A 23,918-nucleotide genomic window follows, 5' to 3' on the forward strand; every position below is an offset into this window, starting at 1 on the left:
TTTTTAAGATGCACGTGTATTTGCCCCTTCCTGGTCCAATATTTCCCAACCTATGAGCATGGCACAGTCTGAAATACCAGAGTGTCTAAAAGGATATAAGGGTTTTTGTCACATGCATAGAAATACTGATGTATAGCATGCGTTGCAGTTAAGAGTTAGTGTTAGGTGTCTAAGTATATAGAAGAAAACATGAGTGGTTACATAGGGGTGCATAGTGTATGAGTGTTTGTCTGTCTTCAGCAAGTGCACTTCCAACATACTCTATAGCAGTGCACTAGCTGGGACTGCCACCAGTGACTGTCAATTATTCCATTATCCTTAATGAAGAAATCCTGCATTAACTAATTGACATTGGCATGAAATGCAAGGAGAGCATTCAGCATTATAATTAAAACCTGTCCGCTCCCATACTTAATATTTATGTATTCTCGTCTTGTTTGCCATTTCACACCGTTGTTAGAATCTCACCCGAGCGAGCGCACTACTATATGTCCCGAGTCTGAGAGTGGGGCATTTAAGTGTGTTGTAAGGGAGGGGTGGGGGGAGGAAGAGAGAGAAAGAGAGAAAGCAAATTGGATTTAGAGTGCCTTTCCCACTTCAGAGAATTTTGTTCGTCGTGACTGTACAGGGGGAATAAATTGGGTCCAGTGGATGGATCACTGTGTATCTACCACTTAAGGGCCCCATTGGCAGGAGGTTCCATGGAGGATAAGACCATTCACTATGTGGATCACTTATCCAGTCAACAGGAAAAAGCCATCCGACACCGGCAGTGTCTCCGCAGCATACAGTACAGCGCCGCGGTGATGAGTGTCCTCCCCCAGTGGGGAACACATATATAAATTGATTGCATATTCACAACATACCCTGTGTATGGTTGCGGTGTGAGAGATCTTGTGACTGATTAAGCTTTTTTTTAAAACATACCCGCAGCAGGTTGTGAGGAGCCCTTTTGTCTGAAAGCCTGTAGTGGTGGCACCACCTTACAGAGTCGACTGGCTGGCTTGGGCATGCCCCCACTTGGCACTGCAGGGTGCCCTGCATGGCAACAGGCAAAAGGCTTTTGATGTACAGAGCAGTCGCCAGAATCAAGCCATCAAGACGACACAGTGTGTCAGAATATATCACATGACATACAGACACACGAAGAAGGAGCTGCTACGCAGAGCATCCATGTGCTAAAAATGTCACAGAATTTGCCTTGGGACGTCTTCACCCCAGCAGTGTACCTCCCAGTACACACACACACACACACACACACACACACACACACACACACACACACACACACACACACACACACACACACACACACACACACAGAGAGTACATTTCCCGGTGTTAATTCAACACTTAAAGAGTTCATTTGAGTCCAAATGATGTCAAATCAACTCTCTAAGTGTTAAATGAGCACTGCAGAATTTACTGTGCAGGCACACACAGAGACACACACAGACACACACAGAGACACACACACACACACACATACGCACGCACACACACACACACACACACATACATACATACATACACTTCTCACACACTCCCCTTTCACTAAATCCCCTCCCTCCTTACCACTCTGTACGTCGACACACAAAACCACACTTTTCTCCCTCCCTGGATCCAGCCAGCGTCAGGAGGGAGGGAGAAGGCAGGAGCCTCAGTGGCTAATGGCTATATGCCTGGCTCCTATATATATATATATATATATATATATATATATATATATATATATATATACAGTGCGTGTGCGCGCGTGTGTGTGTGTGTGTGTGTGTGTGGCTGGCTCCTTATGCATAATGGGGGAGAGACAGGTCCCTACTCCCCAGAGCACCTCTACTCTCAGGGCCGTCGCTAGGCATAAGCAGAGTGCGCAGAGTGCTTAGGGCACCACCAACCACTTTGCCCCTAAAATTGGGCCCTCTTCAATCGTAATTGACTAAAAAACATCATGAAAAAATGTTGAAATACAGTTTGTATATTAGTTACTAGATTAACAAACACATTACCAGATTCTTAGTAATATGATTATGATTATGATTATGCTTATTATTATTAGTTAATTATGAGGGGAGGGGGGGGTCTCCTGGCCAGTTATGCTTAGGCCCTTAAGATCCTTAGCAGCGGCCTTCCTGCTCTGAGCGATGTGCTGTGAATTACATATCGCCACTTTAACACTTCAGCCTGCATAGGCAGCAGGCCGAGGGGGGGCGGGGGCCTCTTTTTGACAGGGTCTCTGAGTCCATCTCCGTTCTCCTGGTATTTCCCACAATGAGAATGGGGTCAATTTTTACACTGCTACCTACCTGTCATACTGGAAGATGGGCACCGTGGACCGTCACAAACTTCAAGTGAAATTGCAAAAGGGGGGTCTGAATACATATAGGCCACTTTAGCTGCTCGACGGTCATGGATGCTATAGCAGGTGAGCCGACTTCATTGCTTGAAACATTGCAATGGCTACGTAAATAGGTGTTTGCTATACATTACTTTTGTCTGAGGAGACTTTGTGTCTTGCCCCGGATTGAGGGAGTTGAAACTGACACACACACGCATACGTGCACTTGCGCATGCACACACGCCCACGTGCATGCGCACGCACACACACACATACAAACACACACTCTCTCTCACACACACACACACACACACACACACACACACACACACACACACACACACACACACACACACACACACACACACACACACACACACACACACACACACAGACACCATCCTCTTCACCACCATCATGGTCATAGCAGCAGAAACACACTCGCGCGCACACACACACACACACACACACACACACACACACACACACACACACACACACACACACCGTCCCCCTTCACCACCATGGTTATAGCAGAAAGCACACATTATGAGATGGATAACGTTTTTTTCCTTCCTCTTCACAGCTACGGACAGACAGCTCACCGATGGGAATTCCTGTTCATTTGGAACATTTCACCCCCAGCATTTCCACCATCACATTCACATGAGGGACTCAGGCCATTTGATATATCACACCTAATAGACACAGAAAGCCCAGTGGGATGCGCGCGCCATATTGTGAATTTTATTCTATTTTATTCCGCGTCTTCCCTCTCTCTCACCTCTCGTGCTAGTAGAGGCACAGCCATATGGAGGAAGTGTCACCACCAAACAATGCATGAGAAACGAAGAAGCACAATAACAAAAAAAGTGTGACTATAACAAAACAATGCAACTTTTTAAAAGATAAACTCTAGCAACTCCTCTGTCTTTACACAAGCCTCCTGACCTGAAGTTAATGAGAGTGTCTCTAAAGGTCGCACAATTCAACTGAGGGCGCGAGACCCGAAGCCAAGGGGTAGTCTGTGGAATTATTAAATGTCAGTCCTGCTACAATAAATCTAGCGGCTATTCCTAACAGTACACAGTGCCAACCTGACCCAACCCAAGGAGGAGGATTATTCCCCAGCTGAAATTTGCATTCTGCTTCGGGATCTCAGATTTTATTATTATAATAGCATAATTCATTTATCATGCTGCTATCATGTTGCTATGCAATGCTCCTCTTGGGTCCGTGAGCTTTCAAAACGCATGTCGCCGCTAACGGTGATTGGAAGACTGCTTTTCTATCCTCCGAAATGAATAGGTCAGTTGCAACTGATCTAGCACGGTGACGAGACGACACTTGGTGGCATAAGTGTCATGTGTCGTGATGGAGTGGCCCCATAGTGTGCACCAGTTTGCATGATAAATCGTATTTATTTAATGGTTTGTTCTGTCACCCCAACTCAAGTGACCTAATCATGTGGACACTTATTGACAACAAGGGTGCAAACAAGGGGCTGGTTTAAAGATCGGCATTATTAGCCATTCCATCACCGTGGGAGCGAGGCAACTGATGGACATTGGGTCTTGGTCTGCATTGTCATGGTAACTAGCAAAACAAATGGAAATTTACTATGCACGTTGCTGTGCCACGCTAGGTAATGTACCATTCTCTGGTCATCCATAAAAGTTACAAGAGAATAATATCACAAACACAGACTAAATGAAAAAAGCTTTAAGAGCAGCTAAAGTGTTTGTGAAATTCATTTGGCGTGGGTTTTTTTGTACAAACAGAGCTGCTTTTCTATTATTGTCATTAGCTCCAGTCATTATTCAAGACTTTCAGCTTTTAGTAGGTGATCATCACCTCCTTCTGATGATCTGCTAATAAAGGTATGATTGTAAATAGCCACTGATTAGATTAGATAAAATTTTACTATTGAAAGCGTATGACAAATAAATATCCTTGTATCTTGTATACTGTACAGGGTTACACAATGTAGTTTATCATAATCATTAGTGAAAATGGTGAAAGATGCATGTACAGATTAACTAGGCCTACATTTACAGATTAAATGCACTATATACTACATACTATGCATATGCGCTATATACGGGTTGGAAGGAGAGCACTCAGAAGTGAAAGGTTCACAGCATATGAAGCCCTGATGTCGTTACAGTATGTGCGAGATGGAGATGCTCTTCTACCCTTCCCTACACCCCCAATCCCTACACACTTTCTCTCTCTACTCTCTACACTGATAGATCAACACTCTCCTGCTGTGTGTGGTGTGTATGTGTGTCAGGGATGGAAATAAGCACCCGTCCACCTGCCAATGACGGGTGAATTTGGTCTTTGGCAGGTGAAATATGTCAACTCACCCGTCACCTTGATGGGTGATTTTTTTTCTACAGGCGCCCGGGATAATGGTAAATTATACGCAGCATCCAATATCAAAGGTTTAAGCAAATTGGTAAAGAGTAATTGGCTCCCAATAACTGAATTTCTGACCTCTGAAACAAAATTATTGATCAGAAAATGATCTTACCTGGCATTATAATGTTTGTAATGGTTGAAAATGAACTGGTAAAAATGGTGACTGGTAAAAATTGTGAGTGACTGGTAGATTTTAGAATCTACCTGCCACAGTGACTGGTTTGGAAAATGTTTAAGTTCCACCCCTGGTGTGTGTGTGTGTGTGTGTGTGTGTGTGTGTGTGTGTGTGTGTGTGTGCGTGTGCGTGTGCGTGTATGTGTATGTGCATACACGTTTTCAGTCTTGGTAGATGGTAGACCCCATAATGTAGGCTACTTATTACGTAGTCATCAGCCAAAATGCAGAAACACATCCCTAGGTCCTATGTGCCATTTTATTGCTTGTTGCTGTATGCCCATTGACTGTGCCAACGAGTCATCCTTTTTAAGAAAAAAAGTTGATTTGACCTCATGGAAAACAATTATTCTTCTTACCTGAACCTGTCCTGTCTCTCTGCCTGTTTGATACAGCATCCGTGGTGAATATAATTAGATAATTGAATTCTATGTGAATTGATGGATTCCAGTGAAGTGGAAGCCTGTATCCTGAAATTGCTTTTGTCTAGGTGAACTTTGTTGCCGACCAAAACTAATTAATGATCCAAAAGGAAATAGTCTGAGAGCTATGGGGAGAAGACAATAACCCAAGAGGGACCCACTAGTGAAATTGAATTAAATTAAAGTAAATTGAATGAAGAAACTTCCGTAACCTCATAGGGCCAATTAGTTTATTTGTATTTGCCTTTCCCTTATTGCTGTGCAGCTTATTCCCTTAGCTATAATAGATTCTCATCAAGACAGTAGAGTAACTGGATCTGACAACTCTTCAAACTTGGGAATGTCACATCAAGTCAACAAATTATTTGGGTTTGGGTTTGGGGTAGGATATCACTGATGTTCTTTGAATACAGCTTAAACATGTCTGTTAATAACGAAACTTAATTAGAATGTTCATCTAAGCACACGGAGATTGGCACAGCCTAATCCTTGATGAAAGGCATGTTTGTGTCTCTGCAAACAAACAATGATTTCACAGTTTTGTTTGGATTCTTAATGTGACCTTTTGTTACCATAAAAACCCAAAGAAAAGCACGCAGGAAACCGATTGTGCTGACACAGTACAAATATTCTTTTTATTGGATATGCGAATAGTTTCTTAAAATTTGGTTATAAAATGATTTTCTTTAATATTTTCTCTTTCTTTTTCTTATGTAAAAATCAAGTGCAAGTTGGACAAGGCTTTAACGGGCACACACAATTGACACAGGCTGGAGAGCATAAACAACCAAAGAAAAAGGGGGGTTCCCACTCACTGGTTACACACTAGTATTAAGGAGGGTTACACAAACTCCTCAGTTCACACCAAAACGTTTCACCACTGCAAACCGGGTAATTCAGTAGTTCACACCAAGCTGACTCAAGTCAGATAAATGTATACACTCAGGGGATTCAACCCACTACACTCTATGTATTTAATAATGTTGACACTCGCCAGTGAGGAGTTCCCCCAAAAGAAACACAACAAACCCGGCTGTTATGCTCCCCACTCACACACAGTATTGCACAGACCCGTGGCACTCAATGGAAATGGTTTACAAAATAAAACGTGACAAACATAAACGCACAAAACGGTAATAAAACACTCAGCAAAACAGTGGCTATTGACACGGCTCTCTGTTGGTGCCGGTCCTAAAACACAACAAAAACTCTATGAATGGAATGCACAATGTGCAGCGTGTAAACCAGCAAAGTAAGGCAGACACATTCAAATATTACAGGCTTGTAGCCTACCTGTTGTACGATGCACGAGGCAAACGCTTCTGTTCAAGGCCCCTCTTCCCCGTTGGTGCGGCTCGCACCTACAATGCCACACAGCATAGGCAACGTTTATAATTCAGTACAACACAAGGCAGAGGTAGCGGAGGTAATATGGAGCGAGAGTGTGTGTGTGTGTGTGTGTGTGTGTGTGTGTGTGTGTGTGTGTGTGTGTGTGTGTGTGTGTGCCGTGTGCTAACAGGTGCAAATGCTCATACCTGGCCACGCTTCTCTCAAGGCACACGGCTGGCGTCTGTCTGGCTTCCCTCGGATGCCCACTACTGCTAAAACAATTACTAGCGTCAGTATCATACACAAACCCAGCAACATAACCCTCTCAATTAAGACACGCAGCCTACTCACCAAGATGCCGGCAGGCTTAGTACTGATACTTCGGATTGCGACTGGAACAAACGTCAGTGCTTTCAGTATTTTGATACTTCGAATTGCGACTGGAACAAACTTCGGAATTTTACGAACAGAATTCAAGGCAGCGTTTTACTTGGCGTGCCAACAACCGTGTGCCCTGGTACCAACTGCGACTCAGGTGCTAACGAGATCAAACGATAGTTTGCCACTGGTGCGAGACTTCATAACTTCGCTCAGCCGGACATCAAAGTAAAAGTCCACCCCTCCTCCCACTTAAGGCTACAACAACCCGCGGGTTACATTAAAATAACAGAAACACAGTCGTCTATGCCTGGACGGTTTTCAACTCAAAGATGAGTGCACTTAACAATGCAAATGTGTGCACTTATGGCTAATACACATGTACCTTGGCAATATACCAGGTAATGAGAAAAGAGCAGAAAATCAAATCAGTGAATACTGTGAAAATAAAGAAGTCATGAACTGCAATTAAGCACAACAGTAAACAGCACAAGAGTAAACAAATGGTGGTTTTGGTGATTGGTGTGGAACACCAAAACCCTCAAGGTGATACATCATGGTACAGATTTTTGAGCAATGTTGCTTGGTAACAACGGGATTGGCTCATTATTTTCTGATGGAATGAGTTTATATGAAACTCAATCATGTATTTATTTTATATACATGAACTGAAGATCAAATAAAATCATTCATTCATTCACACCTGGGTGTAGTTTGGTACCTGAAACATGCAATGACATTAAATCAAGGAAATAGTAAAATAATGCATATCAAATACAATAAATGGCAGTATTGTGTTGTTTGTATTGTGTTAATAGTGTAAAGACACTGATATTTTGACATGACACCACACCATTTTTTTGTTCAATTCACTGAGTCAACTGTTTAGATACTTATAAAACTTTTAAACATTGGCTTTTGATTACATTTTAGTTACATCACTTGTTTGTGTGTACAATATATTTTTTTTAGTAAAAAATATCACCCAACAACCGCTGAGTAGCCCCTGCACACAAAGTACACACACTGTTTATTTTAGTTCTCATCTTCTCTTCTTTGACACGCTCTTGGCTAATGAAAAACTCAAAGGATAAGAGAGAGACAGCACCCAGAGCATAAACACATTGCATAATAGACACTTTCTCCAAATGCTAACAGCCTCTGAAAAGGTCTTACCATTTCAGTGATTCGCCCTGCCTAAGCATGGATGAAATCCCAGAGAGGGAAAGCAACTTCTCATCTCCACCCTGGCACTGTTTATGGCTCTTATATGATCGCCATTCTCACTCCAACTTCAGAGCCTCTTCCAAAAAACGTCATATATTTTAAAAAAAGAACTTGTGCCATAGACAAAGACAGTTTATAATCTGTGACACTTTCATAAAGTGTCAGTAATGAGTCTCCATGTTGGATGTTTATCAACAGAAAATAGTTTATTTTATTGTAATTGTATTGAGGGTAGATGTCCGCATATATAGGAAAATAATCTTTCCATTGTATCTACATGGTGCACAGTGTTGTTAGTTAATGTAGGATTACAGTTAGTGTTAAATATGTATGGTGTTCTACAGTTTGTTAAATATGTTGAAATATTATTGTAAAATATGTAGACTATTAAAAACTATCAACTATTATCAGAACTGCAAAGCATGTTCTGGAAAATGATGAGCATCATCCTCCTCCTGGCAACCAGAGACTAACAGCATCACAGATTCAAAACCTTTTCACACCTTCAACAGCTGCCACAGCAGTCAGCAGCACTGGATACAGAAGGTGATGATGTTGGCTTCAAATAGCTGAGAAAAAAGGAGCAGTTTCATTTTTAAATATCACAGTATGCTCACTGTGAGTTGGTAATATGATGAAACTTTATTCCAATGTTACATTTTTGTAAAACGATTCAAACTGTAATCATGCTTGAAATTTTGACTACTACAGAGATTCCTAATGTGCCATATTGGCAGAAAACCTTTTCAAGTACTAGCCTACATTATCGGCCTAAATCCATCTCTATGGTTACTTCAAGCACAAAAATTCATATTTTTTTGTTCTCTGTGCTCTCTGCAATTCTCTGTCACATTCTCGGGCTCTTTTGAGTGTCTTCTTGGATGTTGAAGATGTTAAAATAAGACAAAATCACAAGACATTACAATGTATTAATAGAACCATAATTTAACAAATTACCCAGATACTGATTTCATCATCCACACTATTACGCAGCCACTGGGACTCAAAAAGGAAAGCAAAAATTAGATCATTTAGTCCATCACCTCTTTTCAACTCTATGAAACACCTGTTTCTACTGTACTCAATACCAAGCTCTTCAACCTTTCCCTGAACACTTGCTGATAAGTACAATATGCTACAGGAAGAAGCATCATTGGTGTCTGATCTACTGTAGACGGTGTGTTGATGCTGTATGTTTTCATAGCTTCATGGGGAGATGTGCCACCACAGGGGGACGAGTTTGCCTAGTTAACACCAGACTATGTCACAAGTGAGAGGCTCTGGAGGAATATGAAGTTGTGGTGGGTGTAGTTTACGTTTCCCAATGGCTGTTAATTGGCGGTTATTAATTCACAATTTGGCATGTACATAGACCATAGCCAATCCTGTCAGTTGGATCTTATCAAACTACAAGCTTCCGTTTGTCAAGTAGTTTGCGTCATCTCCTTTGCCTCTCTGGGGTGAATTTCTTGAAACCAAAGTTGCTTACTACATTAGCTACTTCGTTGCTCTGAATGCATTTTCCCATTGGCAACTACCGAAGTTGCTAACAGGCTAACAACTTCCCTTTTGAGAAACTGACCCCTGATTGGCTCCCTCACTCAGGCTTCCTCGCTTAGGGCAGGTGCAATGCTGTCTTGTGGGTCGGAACGATTGTGCAAGGCAGCATAGAATTTCGCAGGCTAGGGATGAGTGGGTGGGTGGGGAGGTGGTTGGGGGTGTTGTCTCCCGGGAAAGTGCATTTGTACTGATCTTATATACAGCACGAGATCATACTGCATTTATGTGTTTTTAAGAACACCATGAAGGAGATGGTTCATCTCAAAATGATTATCTGTGAATTCTGCTAGAAATTGAATTTCATTTGGATGTTGGTGGTTTTTCCTTCCCCTATTAAAATACACACTGAGGAGGGCTGAGAAGTGTTTGAAGGGAATCAGATTTCATCCCTGCTGTTTCAATTTAATAGGCACACCACACCACAGCCGCTGCTGAGAAATTTGCCACTTACTGACCTTTATCTGCAGATGTGAATGCTAAACCCATTGGACGGAACAATTGCACATAGGGCCCTAGGGCAAGATACTTTGTAGGGCCCCCCCAGACGATCTGCTAAGGTCACAACAGAGCCCCCCACCAACAATAAGGTACTGAGCCCTCAGCCCAGGGAAAATGCCCTGCTTGACCTCCCCTCCGACCTTGAGCTAAACCCTTTGGGCTAGTGCAGTTGCCCCTCCTGTCTCTGGAGAGGGACAAGAAAAGACACATGGCTATTTACTAAGGGACGGAAGAATGACACAGGTGGTTCATGTTAGTGTAAAGGCTTAGGGAGAATTTCAACATGCTGTTGTATTGCTCAAGTTGGCAGAGACTGTCCAAAGTCAGTGACACAGTTTGTGCAAGCTATATAGGTTTCGGTCTGACAGCTATTATAGGGACAGAACTTTAAACTGTTTGTAGCTTCTTCATATGCTTGACATATCATTAAGCTACACAAGATCAGGAAGCCTCCATAATACACCATTGCAATTAACAAATGTGACTTAAAAACTGTGAAAACTGGGCTACCTCTCTTCGACTGGACCCAGGGATGACCGGAGCACTCAGCATATGTTCAAAACTTTTTTATTTGGGTGCTCAAGGTGACTGACATTTCATTGCACCTGTGTCTTCCTGAGAGTCAGAGCAGGTGTGTCAAAACAAAGTTGTATGGTCATCCCTGGGTCTAGACCAGGTTTCAGGAACCTTTTTCATTTGAAAGGCCACTTAAAATTTGATTAAGTCCTCCAAGGGCCATACTACGAACACAAATCAGGATTTCCCACTGCACTTTAGGCGGCCACCTTTACAACAGATCCCACCTTCACTAGGTCCCCTGAAAATATAACTTAATTGTATTGCAAATGTAATTTCTAAGATTGCGTTACAAAACAAGTCCTATTTTATGTGAAACGGGATAACATTAAAATTATTCGGGCTGGAAAAGACAGCCCCAGAGGCCATTAACGCCCCCTGGCCATAAGTCTAGACGAAGAGAAGTCGCCCACTTTCTTTTGATTCTACTGTCCTCAACTGTGAGCACCAACAAGGCTGAATCGCAGACATCCTTCCTTCAAGTGACTAAAAACTGGTTGTCAGCCGCAGACTTTAATGAAACGAGGTATTTAATGACAGTTTTAAGGAAGAGTGTAGCCTATATGATGGACTGCCATCTAAACTCGTCAGGCCACAGCTTACTGCCTCTCCTTTTGATGTGCATTGCAAGACTTATGATTACTGTCAGGTGCCATGAAATGCGAATAAGTAAGGATTATAGATAACCTAATGATTATGACAAAGATTCACAGCCACAGGTGATTTAACACGCACAAAACACATTTGAAATAGTATATTAAATCATAACTGATAGAGCACCCTGCATACCCTATTTTGCCATTAAGGAAAAGTGTTGTTTAGTGTCATGTCACAGTGGTGTCTGAATATTCAAATTTGATTGGAAATTATTTTCAGAGTCTATGATGCAAGTAATTTACGAGATGCGTATAGGCACATATCAAATCACTGGGTTGAATTCAATTTATCTGGGTTATATTACTCAGAATAATTTATTCCTTTGTTTTGTTCCTCCACATATATTTGCATATTTAGACGATGTTGCTGTTTCTCCACGAGAGAGAGAGAGACTGCTTGTGTGATTTCTCATCCCCATCTCGCATCTGCTTTCCTTTTCTCTACCTTTTTCATCTGCAGAAATGGCATTTTTTCCCCCAACTGACTGACAGCTGTTTGTTTAGTTTCATTTATTTGTTTAATTATTCACATTTTTCTGCAAAAAAAAATGAAAAAGCCTAATTATACAGCTCACAGTTTTAGGTTGGGATTTGATTGTCTCATTGTCACCGGCAGAAACCTGGGTTCCCTGGCCACCTCCAGGTTGCAGTAAGAGCCTGTGTCTAATGAGGCTTAGCTATTATGTAGGCCAAATTGCACTGCTCAGCACCGGAGACAACGGGGACAGGCTTTGGCAGGATCGTTGTATAATTACAGTCTTGCAGTGGCACTCTGAGTCTGCCAGACTACCCACTGACTCAGTCCATATAGGCAGAACGTAAAGTCATGAAGCCCATATTCTTTTCATACTATGTTCACACACTACAGGACACTAAACCAACACTCTGATTTTTTTTCTATTAATCGTTGTCTCATTATGTAGAACTTCATGTCACACTTACCAGCTGCTGTGCTTTACACACATACAACATGACAGCAACCTCGACTATACATGAGTGTAGTGCTCTTATGTGCTCTGCTTACACTAACTTGCAGTGGGCACATGCAAACCATTAATTATCATCATGCTAATTTGATATACTGTATGAAGCGTGAAGTGGGGAGTCAGTGGACCCTATACCCATAAGAGGCAGAATATCAGACTTAGTTAAAGTATTGGGAGACAGAATAGCAGACTTAGTTACAGTATTGGGAGACAGAATAGCATGCCTCATGGTTACAGTATTGGGAGACAGAATAGCATGCCTCATGGTTACAGTATTGGGAGACAGAATAGCATGCCTCATGGTTACAGTATTGGGAGTATGCTCTGCTTACACTAACTTGCAGTGTACACATGTAAACCATTAAGAGGTTAATATAGTCACCTTAAACTTCCACACCACTCTCCAATAACTGAGGTATAACTGGTTAGGAGCCGTCTTTAAGACCCTTGTAGTTGGCCTTGCAGCTGACCGTTCACAAACCTGACTTACATGTCGCGATTTGTGTTACGAAATTGAACTTGTAGTTAATATTACTATATTGAGTTTTTTTCCCATTCATATATTTTAATATATATAATATTTTAATATTTATGCAATCATGGCAAATGCTTCATAAAATATTAAAAATGTAGTTGGTTAATTTATATATATATATTGGTTGTATTAATGTTACAGTCATACCACAGGACATTTGACTGATAAACCTTTACATAAATCTGAACAAAAATGTTTTTTTCTCATCTAAAAGAATAACATGAAACATGCTGTACCACATCTTTCATTTTCATTTGTGAAAAATATCAATTTTGTAGGTTTTTAACTAATGTTACGTAAAAATAGGGCGTCATGTCAACCACCCATATACAGCTCATGGATGATATGTGCAAATATGTGGTGAAGGTTCAGCACAACATTTTCCTTATCAGGCACAGGTGTGTTGTTGTAGTGTTTACACTGTGGTAATATATACTCCAAAGTGTTCCAAAATAAGTAAATTAGCCTGCTCTGCCATTAATTTGGAGTAATTAAGCTCTGCATGACATCTTGTGGAAAGTCAAAAAGACCTTTGACCAATGGGTAGACACGTCATTAGACTGTTTTTATGAGATGTGCTTTACTATTTGTTTACTAGGAAATTATGTCTTGATACTTGGTACCCTGTAAGTAAACACAGCTCAGTTTAAAAACAAATGCACTGTTAATTCAACACTTAGAGGGTCAATTTAACATCTTCTTACATACAGCATTGTTGGTCCAAGAGGACTCTCTAAGACTTGAATTAACACTGTATTTTGTACTGTGTGAATGTACATGTGTTGCGTTTCTTCCGCCGTCTTTGCTGGAATACAAGAACGGACTCTTACGTTGCCCCAATACTGTAACCAGGCCTGCTATTCTGCCTCTTCCGGGTATGAGGAAGTAAGGGTCCACTGACTCCCCACTTTACGCTCCATACAGTATATCAAATTAACATGATGATAATTAAGTGTGTTACGGCCTTAAACGTCAACCACCCATATATGTGGTTTATGTTTGTAAACATTCCTGTTCGCAGACTTTATTTTCAGTTTTCATGTGACTTTGCTAGTCCTCCACCCATTTTTTTAGACGGATGTGCATGTTTTTTCTTTATCTTATTAGGCCTACACTAAATGCACTTGTGCAAATTTTGATTTTAGTTCCAAAAAAATCACATTAAGTCAAGTCTTAAATTCACATTAAGTTTGACATATAACAAAGTACTTTATAACACTAATGGTTGTTCGAAAATAACACAACTTAAATAGGCTACTTTCATTGTATGTTGAAAGTTCAATAATGCTTAATGAGTGCATAAGTGTACTTCTTTTTGACCTGGGGACACCACATGTTCCTGCTATGCAGGCTGCATTCTGTCCCAAGCTGTGGGTCAGGGAAAGTCTAGCCAGTCTTCTCAGTAACTGCCTATGGCATGCACTTCAGCCTGAGCTACAGACCTTTGAAATAGTCTTGCAGCGGGAACAGCTTGCTGACATTTTTAGCTGAATCATTCACTTTTTTATACTGCACAGGGACCGAATTGGATTCGTTAAGGTTTAGCTAATATGAAAATGTTAGCCCAGTTTGGTGGTAATTGTCAGAAAGCTAGTATATTAGTAATATGAATAAAATGAGGCCTTACATCTTTAGTCTTCCCTGTACAAGGGGGATTATTGCAACTCATGATTGAGACTCATGATTATGTGAAAGGTGCAGTTCTGCAGTAGCTGGTTTTCAAGAAACCATCTGCAAATGCCCCCATATTTAAAATGTAAAATGGCCTACATGCTACTTAGGCACCATGGCCATGTGATTTTAAAGGTAACAAAAGGCTCATAAGTAATATACTGAGACATAAAATAGTTAATAAATCTGTGATGTAAAGCAGAGTTGACTCTAAGATCAAACCATTAATTACCCCAAGGATGCTCAGTTCTAAAGCATTATGCATATTGACTGAAAAAAATGTTCCGTTCATAATTTCTCTCTCTAGGTCGTCCTCAGACGAGCCATCCATCGTTGCTTCCAGTCATCCCGATTCTCCATACATCTTTTCAGTTTGCTGCTCTGGGCTCCTGCGTCCTTCTTGAGTATGTCCAGTTGTCCACATATGTTAGTGTGGGATGTCCTCTTAACCGGCACCCACGGGATGGTTCCCATAGCACCAGTTCTCTGGCTGGCAGTTCTGGGTGCCTTTGGCAATGTCCTTTCATAGCTCAGTTGTTCAGTAATGTCAGTCATAATGTAATATAATTTTAAAATTAGGAAGGGGGAAGGCAGTGATCGAGTGACCATCATTAGGGTTGTGGGTGTTTTCTGACTGTCATGCCAACGAGCCTGGCTCTTTGGTGTAGCGGTCATAGCCCCAGTTTACTACCCCAGAAGGTCTGAATTTGAGTCCTGGCTGGGAAACTCTACTCCCCTTCGCTACAATTACATGACAGTTGGTAGACGCGTAATGTAATGTAATGTAATGTAATGTAGAACAGGAACGCTCAACAATATACGTCGTCTGCTACTATGAATAGTGATTATCTGCCTTGTCTGTGCATATCATACTCTTACAAGCTAATTGTTGACCAAAAAATGTTATGGGTTCCATTTATCATTTATGCTCTCTCTCTCTCTCTCTCTCTCTCTCTCTCTCTCTCTCTCTCTCTCTCTCTCCACCATACGGTATGCATGTGTGTTAATGTGCATTGATAGAGATGATGACATCTTTTTCATGAAGGCATGTTGGCTCCAGGTCCTGTGAGGTTCCAGCTGACTTGACATCAGTGGCTATCTCGTGAGCAATGGAAAGTTCTCCAGAGAACTTTAATTCTCCTTTAATTTACTGTCCATAGCCATGAGGTATTGGTTTCTTCTGTCATTGCTGAGTAACCAAGCACTAAAAAAATTGGCCTGTTTTGTCGACTAGAAAAGTGTTTGACTAAACAGAAAACAATGACAAGTGCTACAGCATGAACAAAAAGGGGTAGTTGATGCAAATAATTTAACCTGGTGGCAGTGGCACCAGTACCACATATGAATTAAATCAAGCAACACTCAAAATCTTTGTTTGTTGTTTGACATGTTTCTAGAATCAGGGCAATACAACATTGTGATTGTGGATTGCTCATTGCTTAGAAACTATGGCTTATTACAGTACTAAGCTGTAAAAAAGTTATTACAACCGGTATACCTCAGTCATTCACATTGACTACTATGACTGATTGTTCATACATCACACAACCACAGGAATAATGGTCTTTTTTCAATGAATATGCAAAAAACAACTTTTTTATATCCTATTTTTCCTCTAACAAGTGACTGCCCTTTCTTACCCCAGAAAAATCGTACCCAGGGAAATGTCAGGGTGCCAACAAGAAAAATAATGAAAAGGAAAAAAATATTTTTTTTACAGCACTGAGTGACAACCAGATCAGTGGAATGGTAATTGTACCCTTACGCAACACTCCCGGTGGCCAACCCATCGTGCCACACAATATCCTGACAGCCTTCTCTGCCAAGAACAGTTTTGAAGTCTTGTATGAGTGCTATGTGGGAGCCCAAGACCCTCAGCTACAATCACATGCTGTAGCAACAACCCAGGCTAGGGCTGGACTGTGACCAACAAAATGGCCTGGACAAAAAAAATATGAAAACGAAAACCCTAACAGCAATGGCCCCTGAGGACCGCCAGCCCCGTTTACCAGATTACCAGTCTATGGCTGCTGGCTACACAGACTGGTCTTGTTTTGGTTGGTTTTGGTGGAGTCCAACAGCCCTTCGTTATGATATAGCTTACCTCTGTTTGGACATGCCGAAGAGCCTGCGGACGTGATTTTTTTCAAATTCTGAAAATCATAGGCCTATCATACAGTATGTTTGTGGCTTCAATTAATTTTAAAGTAGCCAATATTGCCAACAGTTCTCTCACCATAATTTAATGATTAACTTCAAATGTTCTGCACATGTCTCCCACTGATATATCGGGAAACATTTATCCACTCCAGAGATGGATAATCCAGGGTTATTTGTTTTCATAATTAATTCTTGGCTGATATTGTCATCAGATGTCTGGCCAAGAGTAATTAGTTTGCCAAAGCCATCACAGGTAAAACTTATTAAATCATGAAATGGTGAAATGTTTTTGCAACATCCTCGTTTGAACGTTTGAAGCCATATGGTGTTGTTGGGGAGAGATCATCACTCTCATCATTCACACCAATTTAGGGAAGTTGTAATTTTTATACCTGCGATCATCAGATGCACAACCAACTTTTATTTTCACATTCTTTTTCCAAGGTATTGGCATTAATATTTCCAAATATTATTATTTTGCTTAAAATGGGTTCTTATGGAGTGGGCCCTGGACAGACTCATCTGAAGGGGCCCTCAATCTATGTTTAGCCAGTCCACCAGGCTAAGCCAAAATCATCACCAGTCCACCAGGCAAATGCCCTGCCATATGGACAATCCAGCCATGCCCCAACCCAATAGAGATCCAATACATCTCTCCCTGACCCCTCCAGTCAGCTTCCCTGTGTACAGTACAGTAAATGTAAACATGTAGCCTACAGTAAATATTCTCAGAATGAATCTTGAGTGATAAAGTATCATGAGACTTTCAAAAGAGATCATAGAATAACACACATTCAATACTTACTATGTCAAATCCAAAAAGGTGAACTCAAAAGGACTGAATTCTTCTTCTTTGATGGTAGTGGCAGCCTTTGCCATTATGTCCAATATACAAGCCGTGCAGTAAGTGCAAACTCGAGGGACTTGACCACATTTTGTACTCTGTGGAGCCTCTCAATTTGCTGCTATGCTGTTTAGACAACAGAGGAGCCGCGCGGGCAGCCGTCCAAGGGGATCCTTTGACCAGGCACTACCTGACACTCTTCGTTTTACAGCACACCCAGACAGCGCTAGACTAGATCTCAGGCATCAGACAAAATGGCTTTGTTCCTCGCACAAAAAGTCTTCAGCACTCAGACGGGCCCCGATGAAGTGACCTCAGACAAATGAATGTCAGCCAACATGCCCACAAACAAAATGTCCCAGATTTGCAGACTTAAAAGTCACATTGTGGGATAAGGAACTGGAGCACCGCTTGCACAGCTGTAAAACAAGCCATCAGTCACAGAAAAAAACAGGACTTTAGACATACAGTAGCAATGCTGGAAAAAAAAACAGCCAAAGCAGGTTCCAAGCCTTAGAGAAAATATTCTTTAGATGTAAAAGAAGACACAGTAGGCCTACATCTTGTAGTGATGATTCAACATTTATAGTTGGAAAAAACACTACAAGTGTTACATTCAACTTTGTGATGTTGAAGTAATTGCAAAATTTAGGGAGAAGTTCCATTCATTATCCGAATACCATGGTGGTAATGATGAGCGAAAAGAGAAAACATGCCACACCACCTTGTCCTTGGTCAATATTCTAAAAGTAAACGCAGATACATCAACAGTTGTTTTATATAGAAGTCCATTATCATATCCTTATGAGTGATATGTTGGATGGTATATTGTGGCTAATTGTTGTTTTCTTGGTTGTTTTCAGGAGCTTAATATGCCTTAATATGTCTGGTGTTTCAAAGAAAACTGTTATTGTAATAGGCCTACCTTAAAGGGACAGTTTGGTCAATTTCAACATGCAGTTGTATTGCTCACGCTACCCTTGACTTGTCAGTTTTTAAAAAATGAAACATAGGCCAACTCCAAATATTTTCCCAAAAGGTACTGCTGTTTGCTAGTTGTCTGCTGATGTTTTATAACTTTTTGGATGTTTTTGGGAATAAATAAAAATGTTTTTTTGAAATGTAAACAAAGAGCTGCCCCCAATACAATGACCAGGATCTCGGAAACGGCTGAAGAAGAAGAAAAAAAAATCTCTGGCACTGACAAGTCCAGGGTAGTGTGAGCATTACAACTGCATGTTGAAATTGACCAAACTGTCCCTTTAATACCAGAGATTCTTTAAGTATATAGAGATATGCCAATGTAATAGGTTGCTATGGGCACCTAACATGACCAGGTTCCGGTCTGCCTAAAGGGGCGTGTCATAATACTCCTACCATTGAATAGAACAGTCCTTAGGTCTGCCTAAAGGGGGATTTCCCCCCTCTCCCCCTTGCAATAATAGAACCCGGAAACAATGGGCCAATGGAACCTCTCTCTTTCTACTCTCTCTGTTTATACCTTATCTCACTTAATGCAATATGCAAGAGAACATAAATCCATTAACAACACCATAAGGTTATATAACAAGGCCATATAGCCACAATGCATTGTGATATGTATGAGGCCAGTTACGAAAATAAAAGTGATGTTTCTTGGAATGGACAGAAAAGAGAAATGGGAATAGGCAGCCCCATCAGTAACGAGGGGTAGGGGTATGACAGAGGGGTAGGGGCAAGGCTGGATTGGCCATATGGTGTTCAGGGCATTTGCCCTGTGGACTGTTGATGATTTTGGGCTGCCCCTGTCCTCAAAGTATCAGTCCTCATGCTGCTACAGCAGACTTATCTGAAACAGTCAGATAAAAATCAAGCATTTTGGGTGTTGCAGTCAAAAGTGCCCATATTAGATGTCTAAAAAGGTTGTCTAAGACTTCCTTGTCTTTCTCCATACCTGATGAACCAATCCTAGCTGAAAAGGCTCAGCCTGTTTTTTTTACCCTCAGACTAGCCCAACAACTTCAGGTAGGGGAAGTCTTCAGCTACCGTCCTTGATAAGTTGACACTGCTGAAAGTAGAACACAGGCTCATTCAAGGGTGGAATACAGTATATAAAAAGGGCAGTCATGGTAAGCGGTTAGGCCGTCACACTTTACTTGTATCCCAAGGGTTGCCGGGTCGACTCCCGACCCACCAGGTGAGGGGAATAATTATCCAGTGTTTTTGCCCATCCTCCATGACTGATGTACCCTGAGCATGGTGTCCCGATGCATTGCTCCATTGGGGCGCCATTGGGGGCTGCCCCCTTGCATGGGTGAGGCGTAAATGCATATTTGTTGTGTGCAGCAAGCAGTGTGTGTTGTGGAGTTCTGCGTCACAATGACAATGGGAGTTGGGAGCATCTCATTTTAGCATAGTCTTAAGGTGCTAGATACTAACTACAGTACATCACTGCAAAGGTTAGGTGCAATGGACATGAAGAGTTGAGTTGGTGTTTTGATCGTGATATGAGTCACGAAAAAAGAGATGGCAATGGCCGCAATGGTCAAAACTCAATCTCTCTCGGGTCAGGTAAAGGTTTCCTTCCTATGCCCAAAATGGAAGTTCAAGGTGATGAGATGAAAGGGTTTCAGAGCTTTATTTTTGAGGTATTCATGTCTATCTCTCTCTACCTCTACCTTTCTGAAAAGAATCCTAGGAGGTCTGAAACAGTCTGAATGTTCAGATGACCTCTTCAGCGACCCCTTCGCTTTAGTCAAACTCATCTCAAGACAAAAATATAGATGGCTTGAGATGGCAGGTCCGGTCCGCAGACTGAAAAAGGCGGATGGCTCTGTGCCGTGCCTGCATGGTGTTCATGATGGAAGTGACCATTTTAAAAACTTATTTTGGTTTTGCACATGAGTGAATTGGAGGCTCGAGGGGGGTCGATAACTTAAATAATGCCTTTTGACTTGGATACACCTAAGAAATATGGTAGAAAGTAAAAAGCAAAACCTTGAAGTGGCAAGAGAGTTTTCGGCTAGAAACTTTGCTGTAGACAAATCAAATGAATTGTTCTAAGCAGTGGCGATAGGCCAAACCCACAAACAGGCAAATGCTATTACGGAGAGTGATTGAGGAGCCACTGGCATCACTGATATTCCTACAGCTCACGGTGATGGATGTGTGCTGGGCCTGTGAAAAACAGTGTCCCCATAGTGTGGAAGAGTGTTACAAAGGTAAATACAGCAAAGACATATGACTTATCTAGCCTGTATGATATTAAATAACTTCCAATATCAGCAAATAGTAGAAGAGCTATACTGCCTAAAGGCAAAGCGTAACTATGGCAACATTGAAACTGAGAAAAATGCCTTCAAAGCTTTGCTATTAGGTTGGATATGGTTACTCTTACTGCAAATTTCACATAGCAATATCTCTAAAACGGGACACATAAGGCTTTGTCACAAGATAAAGGAGGTGTAATGAAGGACATTTCCATTCTAAATTCAAATTTGACAATAAATATGTAGTTACTGCACTTTGCCTTAGTAGGGCAGTATAGTGGCCCAGTAATCACATGGTGACACACACAAAGAGAGTGGTTATTGGTCAATAGTTATTTTTGTAAACATTAACTTTAAGTGTTGCTGATGACAGTCATGGTTAATGTTCATTGTAAAAGCTGATGAAACCAAATTCCCTTCAATGACCAACTAAACCCAATAAGCCAGAAAGGCACCAAATGTAAATGTAATAGTTTATACACTGTAACAAATAGCTGTTTATTTACGGAAATTCTGCAACAGCATTCTACTGCTTTTCGAAAAAACAGACAACTACTGTGAAAATATTACTTTGAGTCACATATTGAGCATAAACAGTAAGTACTGCACAATAGCAGTATTCGCCGTTGTGGAAAAAACTAGAGATGCACCGGATCCTGATTTTTAGGATCCTGCCGGATACCAGATCCACTGAATAAGATCCTGCCGGATCCGGAACCGGATACCGGATCCTACAAAAGGTTTGAAACATATAGTATACTCGCACACGTGGGACCTTTTTATTACGTTGGCGCAAACTATTGTTTAGACTCATTGGCTTATTGCCACACTGCCTTCAATAGCCGCTTCCAAAGGGATTTCACTCCATGCAGTGATTGGGGTTGTGAAAGACTGAAAAGCCTAGGCTAGACATGCACCAGACCCTGATTTTAAGGTAACATGCCGGATACCGGATCCACTGCTTAAGATCCTGCCGGACCCGGACCCTGTGAAAAACTCTATTATCCTGACGGATACGGATCCGGAACCGGAACAGGATCCGGTGCATCTCTAGAAAATAACAAGTTATTTTAGGCAGCACCATTGAAACCCATTCATCCTCCACTTGTCCGTGATCACCATCAAACTTCAATACCACCTGAAGAACTGAAGTCATTCTGACTGGTTAAAGATTATCTGATACTATCAAGCATGATGAAACAATTTCTAAGGAAACTGCAATACTTAAAAAGTGCTTGATGCAGCAAAGTGTGAGTAGCACATGCATTTTGATAGTGATGAAAGTGTGAATGGCTGAAACATTTTAAGAACTTGTAACACTCTTGCAACAAGCAGCCCCATCTAAACCAATCTGCTAATCAGTGCCTGGCCTCACCTGAGTAGGGCTGTTATGCCATTATTCAATTACGGGCGTCACCTGCCAAGGGCCTGATGACTCTGGTCACATGGTACTCTTGCACCTGTATATAAATCTGGACTATCAACACTTCAGTTGCTTGCCTGCCTGCTGGCTGGCCTGCATGGCACAGCATAGCACTTGTTTGCCTACAAGCTTGCCTACAAGCTTGCTTACATGCTTGCACACTTTCCTCTTTGTGAAAGCTTGCTGTATGTGGCATCATTTGTGGCATTGTGGCATATAATGTGCCTGCTGCAAATTGGGCATTGCTTTGAGAGCTAGCTTGTAGTGCTGCTTGTTTGCTGTGCTACTTGGTGCAAAATATTTTTTTAAAGACTGACCAATGCTATATTCATCATTGGCTCATCAAGAGATACAGTAAAAAGCCCACCTTGCACACTATCATTGTAACATCGCACTGCGTACTCTGACATTTTGTTCATGCCCACACTTTCAAAGGACCACCGCAAACCATTTTCTCAATACAGCATTGCGCCATAGTATCATGCTCAAGGCACTCCAGTCATGGTGAACGATGGGAGGGTGAGGTGGTAACATGGCCAGGGTACCACAGTTATGGAGAATGATGGGTGGGGTGGGAAGTTGCCATGGCCATATTCATGAATACAACTATGACCCAGTATTTGCCTGTCATCACACAGTACAATTCAACTTTTTAACTGAAATGTACTGTTATTTTTCTGTAGAGTACTGTTATTTAACAGTTCAATTGCTGCTGAAAAAAATGTTATATACTGTGATACATTAAACAGCAATGAGCTGTATTTGATTTTTGGTGTGAAATAACAGTAGAATTACAGGTAAATATAATTGCCAGTAACTGCCGTTATTTTGCAGGGAAATTTTCTTAGAGTGTAGACAAACATCTGTGAAAGAGAGGGATGACATAGGCCTGTAGAGATGAAGCAGAAAGGATGAGATAAAAGAACAAAAAGATTTGAGGTCTAGGATGGCAGGCAAGAGAAGGACCAGCAGTAATGGTTTGTGGGTATGCCATGGAAGACCCAAAAAACTTTTCTATAGTTTTGTGAAATATTTACTGAATACAGAGGCAAAAGACATAGTGATTAGCATGCTTAACTAGAGTAGCGAGAGAGCTCAGCTAGGCAACACAGAGTATTTATATCATATGTTGCTTGATGAAACCCAATTTATATAAGAATACAGGACTGTGTGGTGTACATCCCAGGAATACATTTCAGTGAAACATGTTCCAAATGTAAATATGTTTCCCTCTGAAAGAATTATAGGCTGTTTTAAAGTTATAAACACTTCATGTCTTCCATATGGAGTTGGAGATTTTAGAGTCACAAGCCAGAATACTCAAGTACTATTTTCAACATCTTTTGATGTTAGGATCCCAACTTGTCAGCTTCTATGAACTCCACATAGCCCATCTTTCCAATCAAAAATGGCTGCTTGCAGCATCAAGGGTTGTGAAATCTGTTTTCCCCGTGCACTGCTTTTATCAA

General features: G+C 41.3%; 1 long non-coding RNA gene across 2 annotated transcripts; it reads right to left on the reverse strand.

Moving 5' to 3' along the window:
• Positions 1 to 6,004: 6,004 nt before the first annotated feature.
• LOC134446712 (uncharacterized) lies at positions 6,005 to 7,299 on the reverse strand. 2 transcript variants are annotated; one of them, XR_010034460.1, is made up of 3 exons: positions 7,039 to 7,299; positions 6,894 to 6,956; positions 6,005 to 6,719 (listed from the first exon to the last, which is right to left on the reverse strand). It is a non-coding gene; the product is annotated as an uncharacterized LOC134446712 (long non-coding RNA). The 2 variants fall into 2 exon arrangements; XR_010034461.1 differs by having other exon boundaries at positions 6,005 to 6,549; positions 6,652 to 6,719; positions 6,894 to 7,299.
• Positions 7,300 to 23,918: the final 16,619 nt, after the last annotated feature.

Source organism: Engraulis encrasicolus, chromosome 4 (genome assembly GCF_034702125.1).
Source record: "Engraulis encrasicolus isolate BLACKSEA-1 chromosome 4, IST_EnEncr_1.0, whole genome shotgun sequence".
Taxonomy (NCBI): domain Eukaryota; kingdom Metazoa; phylum Chordata; class Actinopteri; order Clupeiformes; family Engraulidae; genus Engraulis; species Engraulis encrasicolus.